The 22968-nt window shown below is 41.9% G+C and overlaps 1 protein-coding gene across 1 annotated transcript in view; it reads right to left on the reverse strand.

Moving 5' to 3' along the window:
- Positions 1–17605, reverse strand: part of IFRD1 (interferon related developmental regulator 1) — a 48585-nt gene extending 30980 nt beyond the window's left edge. Inside the window, exon 1 of the mRNA XM_004269883.4 lies at positions 17587–17605. The gene's annotated coding sequence lies outside the window, so the exon portion shown is untranslated. The remainder of the gene's footprint in view (positions 1–17586) is intronic.
- Positions 17606–22968: the final 5363 nt, after the last annotated feature.

Genomic DNA, 22968 nt, shown 5'->3' on the forward strand with positions numbered 1-22968 from the left:
CGCTTGTTGTGGAGCACAGGCTCTAGAGCGCAGGCTCAGTAGTTGTGGCGCACAGGCTTAGTTGCTCAGCGGCATGTGGGATCTTCCCAGACCAGGGCTTGAACCTGTGTCCCCTGCATTGGCAGGCGGATTCTTAACCACTGCGCCACCAGGGAAGCCCTAGGGTATTTTTTTTTAAACCACTTTACTGAGGTATGATTGAAATATAAAAAGCTGTACATGTTTAATGTATACTATTTGATGAATTTGGATATAAGTATATACCCATGAAACCATCAGCAAATCAATACCGTAAACATATCCATCATCCCCAAAAGTTTCCTCTCACCCTTGTGTGTGTGCGTGCACACGTGTGTACTTGTGTGTTAAGAACATTTCATTCTAGGTTCTTTTCACACATCTCATGTACTTCTTACAACACCCCATGAAGGAAGGATTAGTCATTCCATTTTGTGGATGAAGAAATGGGCTCAGAGAAGTTTTGCAACTTTCCCAAGGTCATACCATTGGTAAACAGTGAGCCTGTGATTAAAACCCAGGCCCTTCTGATTTCAAGGTTGTCCCTGGCTGGCCTTGGCTACACGGGAACCTGACTGCGTGTTCCCAGGAGTCACGGGTTATGTATGAAGTCCTGCTAGGACAGGCCTATCTGGGCAAAATCTTGCCTTGTTCCTTTTTTTCAGTGTCTCTCAGCCCCTAGTGTTGTTGACTGCCTGATGACTAGCAGATTTAGAATTTTCTGATATTTCTAAGGCTGTAGCAGAATTGTATTATCAAATAGCAATGTTAATCAAATACTTTTTAAAAAATGGATTATCACTTGTTATGTTTTTGGTTACATTGCTTTCTTAACATTTGCAAGTTTTGTTTTATTGTCAGGAATGGTGATAATGCAACATGCTAAATTTGAGGTCCCTGTTTGTTTCTTTTAAGAAAGGATACAGTGGCAAATTTAGTTAGAACTCTTAAGCCTTAAAATATATTTTGTTTGCCTTTTTTCTTATTTAGGAGATATTTCTTTGTGGTGTTCAGTTTTGAAATTGCATACACTTTATCTAATGAAATTTCTGACAAATAAAAGACAATAAGGGTAAGTTCAATTATCTTTTTCTAAAAAGAGAATGTTGCTTATCTCACAAAGCTATGGTATTATCCCTAATACAGTATAAGGCTGTGTTAGAAAAGTAATGTGAGCCGTAACTACCATTATATGCACAACCAGGCAGTAATAGTTATGACTTCCTGTGTTGAAAGAGCTTTTCATGGCAACAGCACACGTATGAATTAGCTTTTCTTTCAAGCTAAAGATACCGTTGGACTTTTTTCATTTGGATATCCTCTGACACTTCATACCAAACATAATCAAAATCAACTTGTTCTCTACCGATCCCTCTATCCTTATACAACCAGTTCTCCTTCCCTGCTTTCTCTTTATGTGTTGGCACCAATCTCCTGGCCAAACCATCAGGGAATCTCAAAGTTGAAAATACTTGAGAGCTAATCTACCTCAATCTCCTGCCTCATCTAGAAACACTTCGACAACATGACTAGGATCCAGATCTGTAACTCAGTCTTCTAGGGTTCAAATCATGGCCACACAACTTGCAATGGATTCTTAAGCAAGTCACTTCGCCTCTCCGTGCCTCGGTTTCAATGAGGATAATAATAGAAACTGTTTTGGGGGATGGAGTGAGGAATACATGAAATAATACATGTAGAGCACTTAACCCAGTGCCCAGCACATAGCAAGTGCTCAATAAATGTTAGCCTTTATTATGAGCAAGCAGATATTTATCCATCTTTTCTTAAACTCTGCCAGTGCTAGGAATCACCCAACTTTTCAAGGCAGTTCATTCCAGTATTGAAAAGTTATCATTTTTAGGAAAGTCTCATATTCCTTCAGCAAACATTCAGCGAGAGTCTGCTATGTACCAAGTACTGTGCTAGAACCTGAGAACAAAGAGATGAGTGAGAACAAGGTATCTGGCCTCAAGAAGTCCCCAGTCTAGCAAGAAAGCTCAGCACCAGGTGGCTTGTGGCTGTCCTGCCCTGTCAGCCCACCTGGGTCCCCCAGGGACATGACCAAGAAGATCCTTCATCTACTCCTAAGCAACCAGTCCACCTCCCCAGGGAATTTAGTCCTCTCTACTAGAGCAAATCACCTTGCCCCTGTGAACCTCCATTTCCTTATCTGTAAATGGGAGTAAATAATTCCAGCCAACCACATCACTGGACTGTTGTAAAATAAAAGGAGATCATCATGTGGTCTTTGGAACCTGTCAGGTACTCTATAACGATGAGATACTCCTTGTGTTAAGAAAGAAATGACTCTTCTAATGATGGGAAGGGAAGATCTTTTGGCTGGGCGTTGATAGAGGCAGTGAGAAGAGGAACTGTACCAAGCTTCCAAATCAGGCTCACCTACAAATACAAGACTGGACTGAGTCAACAAGGTATCAAGCACTGCTCCTGAAAATCTCAGTGGTGTTCACATATGTTGTTGGAAGGTCACCACATTTAAGATCCAAACAGACCTAGAGTCAAAATGCCTTATCAGGACTTCCTTGGTGGTCCAGTGGTTAAGATTCCACTTCCACTGCAGGGGGCGCAGTTTTGATCTCTGGTGGGAGAACTTGGCCAAAAAAAAGCCTTTCTAGTTGGGTCACCTTGAGCCTTCCTTGAGTTGGGTGGTGCTTCATTTAAGCCACAGTTTCCTCATTTGTAAATCAGATTCTCTTGCCTGGGAATTCAGAATTAGAACTGAGAGACACTGAGGGTCTGAGAGACACTGAGAGACATGAGAAGTGATGTCAAGGAATAAAAAGTGGCTCTCATCTGCCCACCACAGACATGATAAAACAAGAAAGTATTTGCAGAAAGAAAAGAACAAAATAGGACTATAGTGAGAAGCAGAGACAAGAGACGGAACAGCCCGGCTTCCAGTGGTCCTCCACTTCCAGGCAGCAGAACTTCCAAACACTCAACTGAATTCCTGCCTTCGGGTTCAGGAGACAACCCTGAACTGTTATTAAAACGAACTCTTTCTTTATGCTTAAGCTAGGTCCAGTTGATTTCTATTTCTTGCAAGCCAGAGTAACTGATAATTCTTCTTAGTGCTCCCCCTGTTTTATTGAGTCTAGTATCTCCGGAAAACCCAGGAAACTGTCCAAGTAGTTGCAAATGGGACTTGCAAAGCCTATCGTTTAGTCTCCAATGAAACGCAGTAGGAAGTAGGAACAGATTCTGCAACACTTTGGAGGCATGTTAGCATTTTTCCTAATTATGGAGAATGAGAGAACTGCCAAATTTCATCCATCATCAGTGATATTAATGTGAACCAACCCAGCCAAAAGAATTCTGAGAAGGTATTTTAGAAAACTTAAGCCAAACTAGGACTTCTCTGGTGGTCTAGTGGCTAAGACTCTGCGCTTCCCCTGAAGGGGGCTTGGGTTGGATCCCTGATCAGGGAACTAAGATCCGGCATGTTGTACGGTGTGGCCGGAAAAAAAAAAAAAAAAAAACTTAAGCCAAACTAAAGTGACCATACCAGGTTTATCACACTGAAACAGTTATATTAAATAGTTCTAAAATTATCATTTTTATTATTTTACTAAAAATAAGAGAAAACTGGCCATTGAACACATAGTTAAAGACTAAAAACTTTATTAGTAAGAAACATTTAATGAAAAATGTTTTTTCATTCCATTCAAGAAAGGCTTTGGGGCTTCCCTGGTGGCGCAGTGGTTGAGAGTCAGCCTGCCGATGCAGGGGACATGGGTTCGTGACCCGGTCTGGGAAGATCCCACATGCCGCGGAGCGGCTGGGCCCGTGAGCCGTGGCCGCTGAGCCTCCACGTCGGAGCCTGTGCTCTGCAACGGTAGAGGCTACAACAGTGAGAGGCCCGGGTACCACAAATAAAAAAAAAAAAAGAAAGAAAGGCTTTTGTAGTTCATTTGTAACAGACACCATTGGTTGCCTACCCCAAAACTATCCAACCCTCCTTCTTCATTCACAAAACCCCAGTTTTGTCCAGATTTCCGACCTGCTGTGAGTGGCCATGTGCTTCAGGGAAAGCTGGACCTGGCCTCAGCTCCAGGAATTGGGTCATAACTAATCCCATGATTGATTCCTCTTACAAATGGTTTGTGTAGTCTTAGACATGCAACATAATTCTAGCCAATGAAGTATAAGAGTTGAGGGGTTTTACAGAAGGATTTCTCCTTTCCAAGAGAAATACAAATGAAAAGATGGTTTTCTCTTTCTCTGGATGTTGTCATTTGTGACCATGAGGGCAAACAAAGCTAAAATACCAGGAATGGCCAAAGGGAAGGATTAAAAAACCCATAAGAGATTTTTGTATCACTCACCCAATCACTCACCAACCGGCACCACCTACCACCTCTAGACCACCCATTTTGTGAGATAATGAAGGCCCCATATAGTTAAGTCAATTTTAACTGGAGATTTCTGTGACTTGGGGCTGAAAGTATCCCAAGTGATACTGTTATATCTAACAATCCCCTTAAAAAGGTGGTAGCATTTGACAATTTCTAACATTCTATGTGTTCAAAAGTGAGTTGAAAAAAAAATCCCCAACTATTCCCCTGCAACCCTTAAAAGTCCCGTATGTTCTAAGAGAGGAAATGTCTTTGAAATCCACATTCCTGTCATCTGCTGTTTTGTACCTAGAATGTACCAACACAGCACCACTAGCCACTTCATGCTGCCTCCACAGAATTCTGTCCAAGAACACCCTGTTAAAACTCTTTCTTTGGAGAATTCCCTTTCCTCCACTTCCACCATTATCATGCATGAATGTTTTGTGGGCTTTTTTCCCAGTATCCTTTTCTTTCTCCATCTTTGGCATTCCTAATTAAGAGTTTTTATTTCCCTTAATGGTTCTTAATAGGGTCGTTTGTTGCTGTTAATTGGCATCAGAATTTTTGTAACTGAAACATCTTTCAATGAGAAGAATCAATTTTTCTGTTAATGGTATCCCAGGTGGCTAACTTTCATTATGCTTAGGTTAATGATTCATGACTGGTAGTTTTCCTTCTAAACAAGGGCTGCCATGATGGGTGAGCAATGATGCCCTCTCTATATTCTAAAGACCAAGGGAACAAAATGTATTCTACCCACATGATAATGGGGTTAATTTAATTCTAAATATATAGGTCATAACTGTAATTTCTTTGAAGAGTATTTTTTTGTTGGCTTGATTTCCATAGCCTAGTCTTTTTTGTATAAGAGATATCTTCTAGTCTCAAATTATTTCCATTCATGCATCCATGCAAGTTTGCCTTTGTCCCCTGAGGTTGATCAATGAACTCTCAAAATAGGAAGTAAACCAACAACTTTTATACTTTTGTGCTTTCCATATGATTAAGGCAACATTCAGTAATGTTCTTTCCCTACTCTTGTTCTCTGAAGTTCTACCTCTTATATCTTAATCCACCTTCTCCCCATCCCTGGTGTTCGCCCACCCAAAGTTACGCACAGTACAATACCATTTTTTCACAGCTCCGGAAGCTAGAGTACCTGCCTACATGTTTTTTTTAAAATGGGGTGGTCCATTTTGCCAGCTTCACTATTTGCTTTCTAGTGGTATTATCCATTTGTTGTATTTGACCCAATTTTTTGGATAGAATCAATAGTTATGATTTGACATTTAGAGAGATACCTTTAATTAACTAATATATTAGTTTTTAAATCTTCAAAGTGACACCCAATGTAATATCTAGCTTTGATATTTCTCCTAAACTCTAGAACTGTATATCCAGTCACTGGCTTTTACTTATATTTATTGCCCTACAGACTCCACAGATTCAACAAATTAAAAATGTACATATCTACTCTACCCCTACCCCACACCCACCTGTTTCTCCTTTGGTATTATGAATCATGGTTAACGGCTCTACTATCCACCTTTATATCCAAGTCAGAAACCTAACCTCATTCAGCACAATAAACCATTTCACATCTAAAATAGCTCTGGATTCTATCCTCTCCCCTCATTCCCACTTATACTACCAACTGTTACCTAGCCTCCTAACTCACATTCCCACTTCTGGTCTTGCCCAGCTCCAAGCTGACAGAGTGATCTTCCATAAGACACATCGCATGACTATCTCCATGAAGACTTTCCAAACCCTACCTCTGTTTCTGCAGAATGGATAATGTGGCCCCTAGTGCTCTTAGAAATCAGACAGATTTCTGTCATGGGGAAACAACATAGTCCTTATTGGTAAAAGTGTATTTTCTGGAGTCAGACCACTAGGATTTGAACCTGGCTCCACCACTTACCAGAGGCAAGGTATCAAATTTCTGTGCCTCAGTTTCCTCTTCTATAAAATGGCACTAATCAATAGTGGTTTTTAGGGTTATTGGGAGAATTAAATAAGACAATGCATTTTAGCACTCAGCACTATGCATGTATGTCTGGCACACAGTAAATACTCAATAAATATAATAATAATGATACTATTTCAGAAAATCTATGACTTCCATTGCACTAACTTGTTTATCGTTTTCTTTAGTAGGCTTTGAGTTTCTTATATCTAATTCATCCTTGTAGCTCAGCACCTAGCACTGGTCTGAAAATTGCTTTTTGATTGAATGACCATGTTACTGCCTGGCTCATAACACTTCATTGGCTCCTGATTGCCTGTAGTATAACATCCACACTCTTTAGCATGGTTTGCAAAACCTCTGAAATCTGGCTCCTCCCCATCTAATCTGCCTCATCTTCTACACTCCAGCTAAACAAGATCACTTGCAGTTCCCCAAACATACATTTCCTTCGATCGCATTGAATGTCTTTCCAGGCCCTTTCCCCAAACCTGGTGAACTTCTTTTGGTATTCAAGACCCAAATCAAGTATCTTCTCTTTAAAGTCTTTCCTGACCTTCTTACAGATAACCAGCAAGTCTAAAAACACAGGCAAATACATAATAAATTGTTTGTTGGTATTATATTACAATACAGGATGAAATAAGGTATCTTCATTTCCAGACTTCATGGCCACCCTGTAGCTAAAGCTGATCCCTCCCTTCTTCATGCTCCCACATCACTCTTTGCCTCTTTTGCGAAGCACAGGTGACTCAAGACTCAGCACACAGAGGCTCTGCCTTATTCATCTTTGTATCCCAACCACCCATCTCCATGACTGACACAGATGAGGCACTCACCAGATATTTTTGAATGAATAAAATGTCAATAAATATTTATGGATCCTCTATGTGTAAGGCAAGGAAAACAGCCACGCACTGAATCATTGATAGTGAATATCCCCAGCACAAATCCCCCCCTGCAATCACTTTCATCCCTGCTGCTCAAGGTGGTGAAGCAAAATGCTTGGCAAGTGTCCTGGTGATCTCATACTGCATTTCTTGCATTCATGATGTCATTCATGAATGCCATTCATGATTAAAACATGTCTTCTTTGAACAAATATTCCTCCCCCCCTTTTTTTTTTTTTTTTTTTTTTGCGGTACACGGGCCTCTGACTGCTGTGGCCTCTCCCGTTGCGGAGCGCAGGCTCCAGACACGCAGGCTCAGCAGCCATGGCTCACGGGCCCAGCCGCTCCGCGGCATGTGGGATCTTCCCGGACCGGGGCACGAACCCGTGTCCCCTGCATTGGCAGGCGGACTCTCAACCACTGCGCCACCAGGGAAGCCCCTCCCCCCTTTTTTTTACAAAGGAAAAATTTAAGGAAATAGTGTCTACTTTAATGAGTCACCATTATTTGATACCTTCAAAAAGAAAAACATTGATAGTAAAATAAATAAAACATTTCAATATTAATGACATATTCAAGTATGAATGTTCATATTAATACGAGTCAGTTAAAACTTTATTAAGAGCTATTCTCTAAATTGACCAGATAAGTATATTGCTGTTAAGGTCAGCTTTAATTTATACTCGCTGATGCAGCTCACGTATGTGGCTGCAGTCAGATCACGGGGCATTTTCAACTAGTAAACTAGTTAGTGGTCCCCCACCCCATCCACCTGCAGCAGATTTCATCTGGCTCATGATAAAAATCCCAAGCCAGTCTCTTCTCAGCAAACTCTCCAATGAAACATTTCTTAAAGGTGACATGTGACAAGGAAAAGAAACACTTAACATGACAGTTTCATGACATAGCCTGTGATGTGGAAGACAGCCTCTGGCTAGTGACGATAACCACACTGCCAGAGGCGTGTTTTACAGTCGCACACTGGCTGGTCCAATAAGGGAGCCATGCTTTAATAATGACTCATTGTCCAGGAAAACTTCCCGTTCTATGAGAATGAGCCCTGGAGTAGCTCGTAATTTCATGGTCACTGTGACAACTCTGAACCTTTCAGAGACACTCTGGATCTGTGGATCTGACCTTGAGGGAGCGTTGTAGTGGGGGGTAATGGCACCATCACTCATTGAAATCTAAAGGAAAATTATTGTCATCTGATAAAGCATTATTCTGTTCACCATTAACCCAACCTATAAAAGGCACCCTGCAAAGTGAGCCACAATAAATATGTATTCATGGCACACTAGCACCCAGAACCCGGGGTGCTGAGTTGCCATTTAAACCCTCCCAGAGGAAGCTGTTAAATGACACAGGGTGATTCAAAAAGAATTAAACACTTCCAAAATGGACTACTCAGTACCCAGTAAATAGACGTCATGTGGGTGACCTTTTAAGTGTCTAGCCATAGGGAAAGTATTAGGTTTTGACCACATGTTTATATTTGTTATAAACAAATACTACAAACACATAAATACATTATATTGTCAATTCTTTTTTGAATCATTGTGTACCATAATATAGGTATGCTAATCTGAGGTCCAAAATGGGATTTAGATGGTCTGTGAAATGCCTGAAATTATATGCAAAAATACTGTGTAGTTGAGACTTAAAGTTATAATATTTCATTCTATCCCATATTACAGTTTGGTTTTATGTAATAACATGGATTCAATAAAATTTTTCATTAACAGATTCTACAATGTTGTTAGTCATTACTTAATTACTGAGTTAATCTTAAATTTAATTTAGAATTTAATAAACTCCTACAGTATTTTAAAGTCTACAGTAGACATATAAAAAACCTGTCATATTTAACACCACACTTCAACCATGGCTGCTACAGCACCATTACTATTGCTCTTGCTGTGGGACCCAGGGTCACTGCAAACCCATAAACAATCTTTTCTAACTCCTACAAAATTTAAAAAGGCACCAAGATGTCCTTCCTTTTGGGAGGGAGGCAGTCTTGCAATGGGGAGCATTGTTTGGCATGGGAAATGCAGACTGGATTTCAGCCCCCTCTCACCCCCTCAGCTGGGTTCTTTTGTATAGTACACAAATTGTACAACTGTATACAGCAGTCCCGCTGGGACCCCAATGAAAGTGAAAATATATTATGACTCTTTTCTACTTTCTCTACTTAAAATACCTTGAACATAGACCAAGACATACTCTTACTAAAAACAAAACACAAAAAAACTGTATTTAATTGATTTTAAGATGCATATTTTTTAGCAATTTAATATCTCTGAAATTGAAATGTTTCTTACAGTTTTATACCCAGTCAGCCACTCAATAAGTTTTATATAATGAATATACTTACTAAACCAAAAAAAAAAGGAAGTGAAATAATTCTAACTTCTATTTATTATGTTTTCACTCAGAATAACAGATTATTTCCTGCTTGAAAAATGATACCCTGAAGATTTATCACATAGAGCACTTCCCCTGTCCTCTGTTTTCAAGTACTCCTTAGACTAAAATAATCCCTCCTCAACCCCAAAGCACTTTGTTTATACTCTTCTTGGGGCCTTATTCCTTTCTGCTTTGTACTGTAATTGTCTTTTACCTTCTCTTGCCTGTTGTCCTGTAAGCTCCAGCAGGGCAGGGCCTGTGGACCATGGTCTTCTCTGCTACATGGGGCAGCAGCACGGTCAAGTGGAAGCAGAATGGGCTCTGGAGCCGGGCCACCCTGCATCCAGATCACGGCCCCGCTGTCTACCAGCTACAAGATCATGAGTAGGTTACTCAGCCTCTCCAAGTCCCATTTCCTCATTTGTAAAATGGAGATAATAACACCGAACATATGAGATTGGTCTGAAGGTTTGAAAACGAGTGAGGCTGTGCAGGACTGGCACTTAGGGTCCTTGTAACTAACTATCGCTGTTTTGGAGGCAGCATGAGTTTTGTAATCAGATAGATTCGAATCTCAGCTTGGTCACTCAGTGTGTCCCCTAACTACAAGTCATTTCTCTAAGCCTCAGCTTCTAAGCCTTGTGAATGTTAGATTTTGTCTGTCTCATTGACTGATGTGTCCTTACCATCTAACAGCGAACCTAGCAGTTGATGAACGGACCAACGAATGAATGAAAAATGACGGTAATTCCTTACAGCACTATTGCAAGAATTACAAAGAATGTATATATAAAATGCCAGTCATGGTTACTGTGCCCGGTACATAGTAAGCCACACTGATTTTTGATTGTCAAAACAAATAGATGTGAAAAAATAGGATTAAAAATTCTATGAGCACCCACACCCATGTATTTATCACATACTCTTACTAAAAAAGAGAAAATTTTATTGAATCCATGTTATTACATAAAACCAAACTGTAATTACAGGAAGAGGCGATAAGAGGACATGGCTACGTGGCTGGCCAGTGACTAGTGCCTTCTGCTATTAAATTGTGCTCACACCCCCAATGCAACACTGATACAGGCAGCAAGAATCATTCGTTTAGTAACTATTTATGGAGCACTAAGGATGTGGAGAACACCAAGGTGGATAAAATATTTAGGAATAAATACGTCTATATCAGGGACAGAACATGGACGTGCTTGCTTTCCAAGAATCTGAGATCACAGATGACTGGAATTTCCATGTAAAAAGAGATTCCAACAAGAGCATAATGAACAGACAGAATACCTGTCCTTTCTCTCTTTATTTCAAATACTACTTTCATAACTGTGACCTTTCTTCTCCCACCTATTTAGGCAAACGGAGGTAGCCCCTATGCCTTTTGTCACAAATACAGATAGCATAGAAACACAGATTATGGAGGTCAGGACAAGGGAGTTTCCTACTGCCCTGGATACTACCCTCCCATTAGTACAAGATGGGACTACGTAGATATGAGGACTGGGTGGAAGGCGGGTAAATCAAAGCTGGGAGTCTAAAGATAAACGATTACACTTCATCTGTAACCTGGCTCCTAGGTGATCTCACCTAAAACATTCCAAATTGATGCATGTCATTCTTGTCCTCCAAGATAGGAAAGCAGACTCCATAAACCATATTGGAGTACTACTGATCGAAGAGGAGGGAAAAGTCCAAGGCTGAGTTAACAATTTGAATTTTACATATCTCTATATTGAGATTCTTAATGCAAAACATATAATAGGACATAGAGTTAAAACAACGTTTTATGTCTTCATATAATCATTTCTAGGCAAAAAGATCTAAGCAGTAACCTTGAAGCCTAGACTTAAGCTTCCTCAGCTCCCTTTGTGCTCTCCAAGCCTTTAATGATGGGAGCAGATGTCTGGCCACTGCAGGGAACACAGGACACTAGGAACAGCAGCAACACTGCTTGAAAGATAATGAGCAGAAAACTTCCTAGGACCAACGATGCGAGAAGGAAAGAAGGGAGGGCAGAGAGAAGGTGGGAGGAAGAGGAGAAGAAAGATGAGAGGAGAGAGAGGGAGAAAGGAAAGAAATAATAAATAAACCTAACAAGTTCCATCCATCTCAAGGATTAATTATGTAAAACATTGAGCTGAAGGAGGTCTGAGAAATAGCCCTTCCACTCCCACTGGCCTTTGGGGGTTGTCTTATCAATTAGCTGAGAAACATGATGCTGACCTATATGAAACAGGATGCTGGGGGAATCCTTGATTTCAGACAGCAGGCTACATGAGTGCCCAAGGCCACTTCTGGGGGGTAGCAAGCTGCAAACAGGTGATGTGAGTCTTTGATATCCTCCTTGCTCCCTTTATGTAAAATACCTTCTAGTTTTCTCCTCCTGCTTGGGCAGCCCCCATTGGAAGAGACAGAAGTGGCATGAAAGGCAGCTAGGAGTGAGTGTGTGTGTGGATGGGAGGTGGGAAATAGCCCCATTCCTGGACATGGGCTCAGCAGTGTTTATCCTGGGCAGGCCAGATGTCAAAGACCTCTCTAGTCTTCCAAGGGCAACAAGGATTAGAGCTCATGTCATGTGTGACAAAAAGGAACTTTATCTTTCACCAGGTTCTCCTTCCAGGTTCCTCTGAGAATCCTTGAGGGCTGTTCGCCCACTCCCACCTCTGCACCAGCTGCTGTCTGTCCCCCGGGAGTGGCAGGGAGCGAGTCCCAGCTCTCAGCAGGTCACCTCTCCCATCTCATAACCACCTTCCCAGGCTGCTGCCAGCCTTCCTTTTTTGCTTTGCTTCAGCCACCCACGCATACGCGTCCCTGAACCCTTCAAAGCTGCAGAGATCAGAAGGCTCGGGCTAACAGAAGAGAATTACAACATAGAAAACAGTATTTTCCCCAAAGAGAATTGGGCTCCCAAATCCTCCTCCTTCCCCAGGTTGCATCTGTTCTATGTTACTTAGAATCAAAAGTTTTACTTTCCTTGGTTCATAATTCCTTTTGCAGAATTACAGTGGGCAGACCCAAATCCCTTTGTCCCAGGGAGGGCCTTGGGCCTCTGCAGGTGCTGTCAGCCTCACCACACCTTTGATTTGTATCTGCTAACATATAAGAGGGAGATGGAGAGACTGAAGGAGTACAAAGACGCTGAGAAGGAGGAGGTGAGAAAGATCCGGTATGAAACATCAGCACTGTGCTCTAGGGCTCAGAACTGTCTCCTGATAGTAACATTATAGCTTTATTTTACTTATAGAACAACATTTCTCCATAATAAGTTATCTCCTTACAAAAAAAACTGAAGGACTGTCAGTGGAAATTTTAACCAAGCTGCAATTTTTGTAACATGAGGCCATACAGTATGTTCTTTTTAGGTAGATGCTAGGCCCGCCTTATCCCTGAAGGAAAAAGAACACGGTGAGACTGCCTTGTTTACCGAGATTGCTAAGATAATAAATCGATATTATGAGTCCCATTTTGGTGTGTCTGAGTGAGAATCTATTGAAGCAGAAGGGACATTATGGGGAAAAAGCTTAGGAAGTGAATTAGATTTTTTGTACCCGGAGTAGGAGCTATTCAGATAGCAGAAAAATCCTATGAAGTCACTCATCAGGCAGCAATGCAACGAACACTGAAGACAACTCTTCTTTCAGATGAGAGGATGGTCCAGGACAGCTCTGTGACTGCAGATGACTGCATGTCATATTCCAGATATCAGAACTATTGAATAACTAATGTTCAAGGGTTTATAGCCCAGAGTGAACATTCTAGAGTACAAACTGCCTTTGACTCAACATTATCAAAAACCAGAATGTTAAAGTGTCATCACATGTTGGATGTCCACCAGGGCCACACTATATAGTGATGTTTGCTTATGCCAGAGGCTTTCTGTGGGTATGAGACATTCTCGACACCAGTCACCACTGAAAGGCCAAGTCAGAGATTAGACACATATTTCAGGTAGAAAAGCCACAACTGGTATAAAACTAAAGCAAGAAGACTGGTAGTAAACAAAGTTCAACAGAGTACAGTTGGCCCTTGAACAACGGCATTTAACTGCGTGGGTCCACTTATATGCAGATATTTTTCAATAGTAAATACCACACGGTTGGTGGTTGGTTGAATCTGCAGATGCTGAGGAACTGAGGATACGGAGAACTGACTATAAATTATACACAGATTAACCTCCGTGTTGTTCAAAGATCAACTGTAATTGCAACTAAAGCAGCTCTACTAGTAGATAGGTCTTGAAGGGCCAAAGACCCTTTGGTAGACAGGGATGTCTGAAACTATAAACACTTGTTGGACAGCATTTCAGTAAAAGGCAACCTCAAGGTAAAAGTGTCAAGTAGGCAAAAAGTCATTGACACTGTGACAATAGCTTTTGAGGAGAAGAATGACATGACATCAACGGTTTTCTTTGGAGGATTAATCTAGTGGTAATCAGCACTGAAGTTAATACCAGCTTAAAGAGGGTCTGGGCCCTCTTTAAGAAAACGAATACAGACTTAAGAATACAAAATTGCTAGGGCCAGTCCCAGAGACCTTGAACGGGCCCATGCCTGCAAGGAGGCCTGAAGGTTAAGCTCCCTTACCTTCACAATAAGCTACCTCAGGGGTGACAGCTAAAGCCACTAACGCCGTCACCCCCATCTATCCAGCACGCACACTAGAAACGTGGGAGTCATCTTTGATCCTTCCTGTTATTTTCTCTTCAGTCACCAAGCCATGGCCATTTTATTTCTTGAATGTTTCTCAGATTCACTTCCTTCTTAATTTTTCCTGCCAATACCTTGGATCTAGCCATCACCACCTCTTACCTACTCCACTGCAAATAGCCTGCTAACCAGTACCCTGTTTCCACTTTTGTTTACCTCCCAGAAATCTATCCTTCACCCAACCACCCAGAATACAACATCTATCTAAAAGGTAGATCTACAATTTCACAGTTCTGCTGAGTACCCTTCAGTAAGGTCTCCTCAGAAGAAAGCCCAAGCCTCCTTAGCATGACAAGCAAAGCCTCCATGACCTGCATCTCTCCACCTGCAGCAAAACTTCTCACAGTATCAGCACCTTGTGGCCTATAGTTCCTTGCAAACACCTTGAAAGTTTTCATTTCCAAGCTTTTGGTTCCTCGCTGACCTCTTAGCTTGGAATCATCTCCCTTTCTCCTCATCCCTCCTTCTTTCTTTACCTTTCTTTACCAGGCTCACCTTCTCCTGGAGGCCTTCATCAATACCCAGCCCTCCACACCAACTAGCCGGTCAGGTGCCCTCTGTAATCTCACATGAGAGCTCCATCAGGTACTCAGCACACTATGTTCAAAGGATTTGTTTATAATCTGCCTTTCCTTCTCCTCTCCAGCTGGTGATCTTCTTGGGGGGAGGAGACATGTCTAGTTAATGTTTAGCAGAAGGTAGGTCCCTGGCACTTAGCAGAATGTAGGGCCTCAGTACATTTTTTGAAATGAATGAACTAATTAATGACTAAATCAATCACTATATGAGCTATTCTCTGTGACAGAGTACAGAGAGACAAGAGAGTAGAGAACTTAATGCTGGGCTATGCCCAAGATTGTAGGTGGAAGAAAGAAAGGAAGGCAATTGGGCATAGGCTTGTGGGAATAATCAATCAGAAAAGGAGGAGGATCAACAGGAATTTTTGGGTCATCTTCTTTCTACTTATCATTCAGTTTCTACAGTGAATGCATATTACTTTTTTTTTTTTTTTTTGGTGGTACGCGGTCCTCTCACTGCTGTGGCCTCTCCCATTGTAGAGCACAGGCTCCAGACGCACAGGCTCAGTGGCCATGGCTCACGGGCCCAGCCGCTCTGCGGCATGTGGGATCCTCCCGGACCAGGGCACGAACCTGTGTCCCCTGCATCGGCAGGTGGACTCTCAACCACTGCGCCACCAGGGAAGCCCTGCATATTACTTTTTAAATAAGAAAAAGGAGTTTATTAGAGTACAGGCTAAGCTGCTTAACAAAAAAAGACCCCCAAATAGAATGATTAAAATACAGTATAAGTTTATTTCTGTCTCATGTAGAGATCCAGAGGTGATCTGTCACAGGCTGGTGGAGCAGTACTGCTGCCCTCAACGTGCCAACCCTGCCAACTTGACCACCAACTTCCAAGGCTGCTTTTCCAAGGAAGAGTGAGAACAAAACAGGAAAGACAGCACAGTTAGCTCTCAGAGAAGCAGGAATTTGCTCCCAGCTGATGGCCAAATACTCACATCCAGCTACAAAAAAATACTGAGAATTGTAGTCTCTAGTTGGGCACCCATATGCCCAGCTAAAACTCGGGAGAGTTTTATTCATTAAAAGGAAGAACAGGAAAGGAATACCAGGGACAACTAGCGTTCTGATGTAATGTTCTGTTCTGTTTGTTTTCTGTAAAAGAGAGAGAAAAAGAATATTTTAGTAAAGTACTGTAGTAGAAACAGAAGGAGAAGCCAGATTTCAAGGGATTAAGAGTTTTAGGTAGTGGAAAAATGAAGATAAAAAGTGCAGATCAGGGTTTCCCTGGTGGCGCAGTGGTTGAGAGTCCGCCTGCCGATGCAGGGGACACGGGTTTGTGCCCCGGTCCGGGAAGATCCCCCATGCCACGGAGCGGCTGGGCCCGTGAGCCATGGCCGCTGAGCCTGCGCTTCCGGAGCCTGTGCTCCGCAACGGGAGAGGCCACAACAGTGAGAGGCCCGTGTACCGCAAAGGAAAAAAAAAAAAAAGTGCAGATCATTTATTCAAGTTTAACAGTAAATGGAAGAAGAGAAATAGAGTGATGACTTAGAAAGAATGAGAGTCAAACCAGGTTTTGTTTCTGTTTCGTTTTTCTTGAAGGAGGAATACCTGTGCTTGTTTGAAGATGTCAGTGGAAAGAAAGATCAAAAATGCTGGAGAATGCCTAAAACTTGTGATTTAAGCCTTGGTAAATCAGAAATCTGCTCCTGAAATTGAAGGAAGGATGACAGGACAGTACAGAGTACCTTGATGTTGAAGTGGGGAGGAAGGTGGATTGGGCAGTTGAGACTTCTCACCAGCTCTCCAGGGTCTCCTGCTCTAGAGCCCCAAGCTCCAAAGTTTCCCGTCCCTAATCCTACCCAAACACACCTCCCCCCAACATATTACCTGTGACCCATTCCTCCTCATTTTCTACTTTGCAAAGTCAATGAATCAGCTAGACAGGAGTATCAACAAAGGCTTCAAGGGACACTCTGCCTACTGTTCACTTCTTGAATTCATTTATTTATACATTCTTAATTTCATACATAAATATCACCTTCTACATCCCTAGGGATACGAGGCAACAAGACAAAATCCTTGCCTTCATGGAGTTTAAATTTGAGGACAACATACATTTCAACAATAACCTTCTGAAGACAGTGCTCAGCCTCCACAGCCTCACCCAGTTACTTGAAGAGTGAAAGTTCAGGGAGGGTATGAGATGGGGCAACAGTATGACAGATGTCTCTCCAGCCACACTGAATACACACCAGTCCCTTGGGAGCTAGAAGAATACAGATCTAGGTAATAAATCCATGGAATGCATACATAGAAAACAGAGATAACAAAACCTGGCCATCTTGAAGACACGTTAACAAGGTAACCTAACCTCTAGGTAGGACCTTACATGGCCATAAAGGGCCAATGGTTTACCACCTTGATTTTCTGCCACAGCATATGCTTCCCTCCCTCTATTCTTCTCATCACATTCCTGCCCCACTGTTTGCTTTTCATTTTCTCCATGCTCTCCTGCCTATGATCACCTTCTGATTTGTGTTTCAGCTCGATAAACCATTCCTAATCTCTGCCAAGCAGTAGAGGGTACAGGTGAAGAACACAGACTTTTAAGTGAAAAGGCTTGAGTTAGATTCTCAGTCCTTGAGCAATTCACATCTCTCAGCCTCAGCTCACTCATCTGCAAATGGAGATAACGATACCTACCTCGTGGCCTGCTTCTGAGAGTTAAAGGGGATGTTCCTGTAAAGTCTTCACAAAACGTCAGCCCCTGATGATCACAAATAAAGGTTACTTATTATTACATGACAATGCGACCAGATAAAGCAGCAGATGTCAGCCCAAAGCCTGACCAGTTCAGCCTATTGGCTGAAGTTTTAAAAAAAAAGTAATAAAAGAGCATTAACTACCAGGATGAATTACACATCCCTTCTGGAATAGCCTTCTACTATGTAGACCTAGAATGAACCAGGGGCCAGAAGAACAGTCCGGTTTTAACAGCAGTCAGCCTTGCTAGGGCCTCTGGGGTTGGCCTTAATAATAGTAATAGGAAATGCTGAGTCATTCTGTCCCTGGAGTGGGGTGGGGACTCAAATCCTCTGTGGCAGGCCTCCCGGCAGAACCTTCCAGGGCCTACTCGTCCACTCTGATCTCCTGACCCACTTGCAGCTGACCTTTTCTTTGTCTCAGCCCTATTTATGCTCTCATCTCTCACCCACTGATCCAACTGGTTATTTTCCTTCCGTAGGCACAAGCCTCCCAACCTCAGTTCTTGAGCCACAGCCAAACGGGCAGGTGCTCTTATCTGGGAATTTCCACCTGCTAATTAGGGGAGGCCCTGAGCAGAGAAAGGTGCTAACTTTCTTCCTGGGAACATTGCTCAGGTTCTTCCTTTAAAAGAGTTAAACGAGAGGAAGGAGGAAGCAAATTTAAAAACCTGCTCGTAGTGGAAATGGATGAAAGCGAAGGAAAGGGGAAAAGTTCAATGTGTTTTGCAGAAGACAGATGAGTGCAACTACTTTATTAATTTCCTAATTCTATCTGTGCAGTCTGAGGGTGCTGCCAGACTTATAAAGGTGGCTTGCCATCTCCTGTTAAAAATTCGCCCCATAGGGCTTCCCTGGGGGCTCAGTGGTTGAGAGTCCGCCTGCCGATGCAGGGGACATGGGTTCGTGCCCCGGTCCGGGAAGATCCCACATGCTGCGAAGCAGCTGGGCCCGTGAGCCATGGCCGCTGGGCCTGCGCGTCCGGAGCCTGTGCTCCGCAACGGGAGAGGCCACAACAGTGAGAGGCCCGCGTACTGAGGAAAAAAAAAAAAAAAATTCTCCCCATAATAAATATCAATTTTGGTAACTCACTGACCCTTGCTTTATGTGGTAGGCCTGTGAGATGAATGGTTGGTTTTGGTTTTCAGGCTGCAAAGCTCTGCGACAGACTGCAGATGCCCAGAGTTAGAGGGCTGGTCAGCACTCTATAAAAGAAGCCACACGGGAAATGAATTTCAGCATCTTCACTTACCGGAGAACTGTACTGGCAAAAATGCTTGCCCTTTGAAGTCCTGAGTGTACGGCTGCCAGCCCCATGTCCCCTTCTAGGCCCTCACTTCCTATTTCCTCGCTTGTGAAATGCGGGGTGGTCAGAAGTGTCACGCACGAGGTCTGTGCGGCCACCAATGCCTCCTTTCTCCCCGGTGCTCCTCTTGCAACCCTGACCACAGCCCCTGCAAGTGACAGCAGGGGGGAGTGGCTGGCAGGTCCGAAGAGCAGCAGCCACCAACTCTGCCACTTCCTTCCCTCTCGGGTTCCAATCTCTGATGACTGTCCACTGCCCCCTGCCCCCACCTGGCTGTGATACCTTTCTCCGTGCTGATCACCAAGGGTGGCTGCAGTGTGGCTGAGTGCTTCCCACCTGGCTGCTCCATGCATGACCCTCCGAAAGGGCCACCGAAGAGGATGCCTCCCTGCAGAGAGAGGGTGCCGCTCTCGACAGGAGACGTGCACCCCACTCTGCTCTGTGCCTCACAGAGGCCACTCTGTCGGCCAACGCTTTAAAAGACTCTCCATCGGCTCACTAATCCTAAAAGTTCCAACTTCAACGTTCCTGCCGAAGATCAAGTCCTCAGTTTTCATTCTTATTCACATTTGTTTGCAGGCTGCTTTTTTTTTGGGCCCTGGGTCTGTGTGTTCATATTAATTCTTTTGGTGGTACATGAAATGAACCGACACGAATTCTCTTATTTAGTTTGATTTTTTTTTTTTGGACTGCTTGTGGATGTTAGTTCTCTGACCAGGGATCGAACCCAGGCCCTCAGCAGTAAAAGCACAGAGGCCTAACCACTGGACTGCCAGGGAATTCCCTTATTTAGTTCGATTTTTGTTGTGAATTATTACTGAGAAATGGGACAGAATCACGGAATGAGAAATAATTTTTAACTGTTAAGGATTATACAAATTATCATTTTTATTCACATTTTCTGATTATAAAACTACTATATAATCATTTTACAAGATATGACAAGCCCAGGAAAGTTTAAATCACCAAGATAAAAGGCACAATAATCTCAACACGCCACAGTAATAACTGTCCACAGTTTGATATATTTCCTTCCCATCTCTTTTTCCTACAATTTTTAGTGGGAATAGGAGGCCTGTTTTTATTAAAAGTACTCTTCAGCCAGGAACGGGCACTGTGCTAGGAGACTGACATATATATTTGCTTGCATTTCCAGCAACTTGGAAAGATAGGGGTTGCTGAAATTGTGGAAACTGAGCCCCAGGAAGATGAATTAGTTCAAAGCCACATGTCTTACTCCCAGAGCAAAATTTTCTAAAAAGTAGACTCCACACTGAAGCCTTTCAGTCGGTTTTATGGAGAGAATGAAACGATGAGAGAGGAATGTGGGAAGATTGATGCTATTCTTTTTTTCTTTTTTTTAAATTTTTTGGCTGCACCACGTGGCATGTGGGATCTTAGCTCCCCGACCAGGGATCAAACCCACACCCCCCCTGCATTGGAAGCACAGAGTCTTAACCACTGGACCACCAGGTTAATGCTATTCTTAGTGAGACTGCACAGTCAGATCTATCCAGTTTATTATGAAATCCAACCTACTGAAAGAAATTTCTTCAGCTGTATATAGTCATTTTAAAAAGATTTATTTCTTTTTGAATCCAAAACATCACTCTTGTCACTGTAAGCTGACTAGAAAGAAGTGGAGAGATACCTCTGAAATAGCAAAGCAGCTCAGCTGGAAGTTTGTACACTAAAGGAGAAAGGAGAGTAAATCTTCAGCAGTTTGGGCCACAGTCAACACAGCACGGGCCTGGGCAATGTCTTGGCTGCCAGGGACTGCCAGCTGCAAATAAAGTCACGGCAGTGGGGTCCCAGGCTATTGGCCAGACGTGAATAATGACAGTGAGGACAGAAATGTAGTTGGAGTTCTGCTAAAAACATCTGGGCTCAGATAAAAATATATACTTAGTAATTCCTGTGCTAGCCCACTACCAGCCTTGGGGCATTAAATAAAGTACAAACAAGACATGGCTTCCTTCATATGCAGCAGCATGGATGGAGCTAGAGATTATCTTATTAAGTGAAGTGAGTCAGAGAAAGACAAATATAATATGGTACCACTTATATGTGGAACCTAAAAAAATGATTTAAATGAACTTACTTACAAAACAGAAATAGACTCACAGACATAGAAAACAAACTTATGGTTACCTGAGGGGATAGCTGGGTTGCGGGCAGGGGCGGGGATAAATTAGGAGTTTGGGATTGACACATATACACTACTATATATAAACTAGATGCACAATAAGAACCTACTCTATAGCGCAGGAGACTATATTCAATATCTTATAATATCCTATAATGGAAAAGAATCTGTAAAAGAATATCTATCTATCTATCTATATAAAACTGAATCACTTTGCTGCACACATGAAACTAACACAGCATTGTAAATTAACTATACTTCAATTTTTTTAAAGTTTTTATTTTTTGGTTTTTTTAAAAATTGGAATATAGCTGATTTACAATGCTGTGTTAGTTTCAGGTGTACAGCAAAGTGAATCAGTTATATATATACATGTATCTACTCTTTTTTAGATTCTTTTCCCATATAGGCCATTACAGAGTATTGAGTAGAGTTCCCTGTGCTATACAGTAGGTCCTTATTATACTTCAATTTTTTAAAAAAGGATTTTAAAAAAAAGAAGAAATGGCTTCCTTGCCCACAGGAGTTTCATTCATTCAACAAATATTTATTGAGCACTTACTATATGCAAAACACAGTATATGCTGTTTGGATACATCAGTGAACAAAACAAATATAGATCCCTGCCCTGTGGAGCTGACTGTTCAGTAGGAAAAGATAGACAACAGACAGTAAACATAATTGAGGCAAGTTGTACAAATTCACAGCTTTCCGTGGTTTGGGGATGAAGAGCAAGACTTACTGGGGAAGCTCACAAGTGGAAGGTCAACAAAAAGACGCTCATGGTCCCTCAATCTGTTATTCACATGAAATTAATTTGTTTTCAACGTTAGGGTTTGCTTTTCCTCTTTCATTTTACTTTATTATTATTTTTAAGGTTAGTAAGACTTTCCACTGTTCAATATATTTAGAGAAGTGTCACCTCCACCTCTGTCTTCTCAGGCCCTTTTTCCTGCCCCTTCTAGGAAACCATTTTTACTAACTTTTGGCTCAACATTCCAAGACTTTAATTTGGGGCAAAAATAAGCAAATATTCTTATTTCTCCTCCTTTCTTACATAAAAGACAGTGTTCTGTACCTATCTTTTATCTATCTATCTAATCTGTGGTTCTGAATCTTTCTTTTAGGGAGCATTTCTTCTCACTCCTTTTCTTTTTTAACAGCTGCTCTGTTTTTTATGTAACAAGTCCCCTACTGATGGATATTTGGATTGTTTATAATCTTTTGCTACTATAAATAATGTCAGAATGACTAACTCCTTGCACATAGTCATGAATTTATCGAGATTCCTAAAAGTAGAACTGCTAAGTCAACAGGCAAATGCATGTGTAGCTTTATTAGTTAATTCCAAATTACTCTCTCTAGAGGCTGGACCATTTTGCACTCCCAACAATTAGGACAGCACCTGTTTCTCCACAGCCTCACTCACAGAGGGTACTATCAAACTTTTTGAGTTTTTCCAATCAGATAGGTGAGCATTCATATTTTAAAATACTTATTAATTCAATTTTCTCTTAATATAAGCAAGACTGAGTAGCTCTTTACTATGTAAAGGCCATTTTCTTTTTTTTTCTTCTTTGAAGAGTCTGTTCATATCTTTAGTCCACTGTGCCTCTTTTTCAGGGCTTTCCTGAGTATTCTTGCTTGGAATCAACTTTTCTGATTCCAGAAAAAAAATAAATGGCCACTTTTAACACAATCACAATAAATGTACGTATTAGCTTGGGGAGAACTGGTGTCTTCCCGACGCTGTGCTGTCTAATCCAAGAACATGGCATGTCTCCCTATTTGTTCAACTCTTATTTTCGTGTTCACCAGAGTGCTCTGAAATTTTCCTCCTAGCTGTTTTGCACATTTCTTTGTACTCATCT

Source organism: Orcinus orca, chromosome 9, assembly GCF_937001465.1.
Source record: "Orcinus orca chromosome 9, mOrcOrc1.1, whole genome shotgun sequence".
NCBI lineage: Eukaryota > Metazoa > Chordata > Mammalia > Artiodactyla > Delphinidae > Orcinus > Orcinus orca.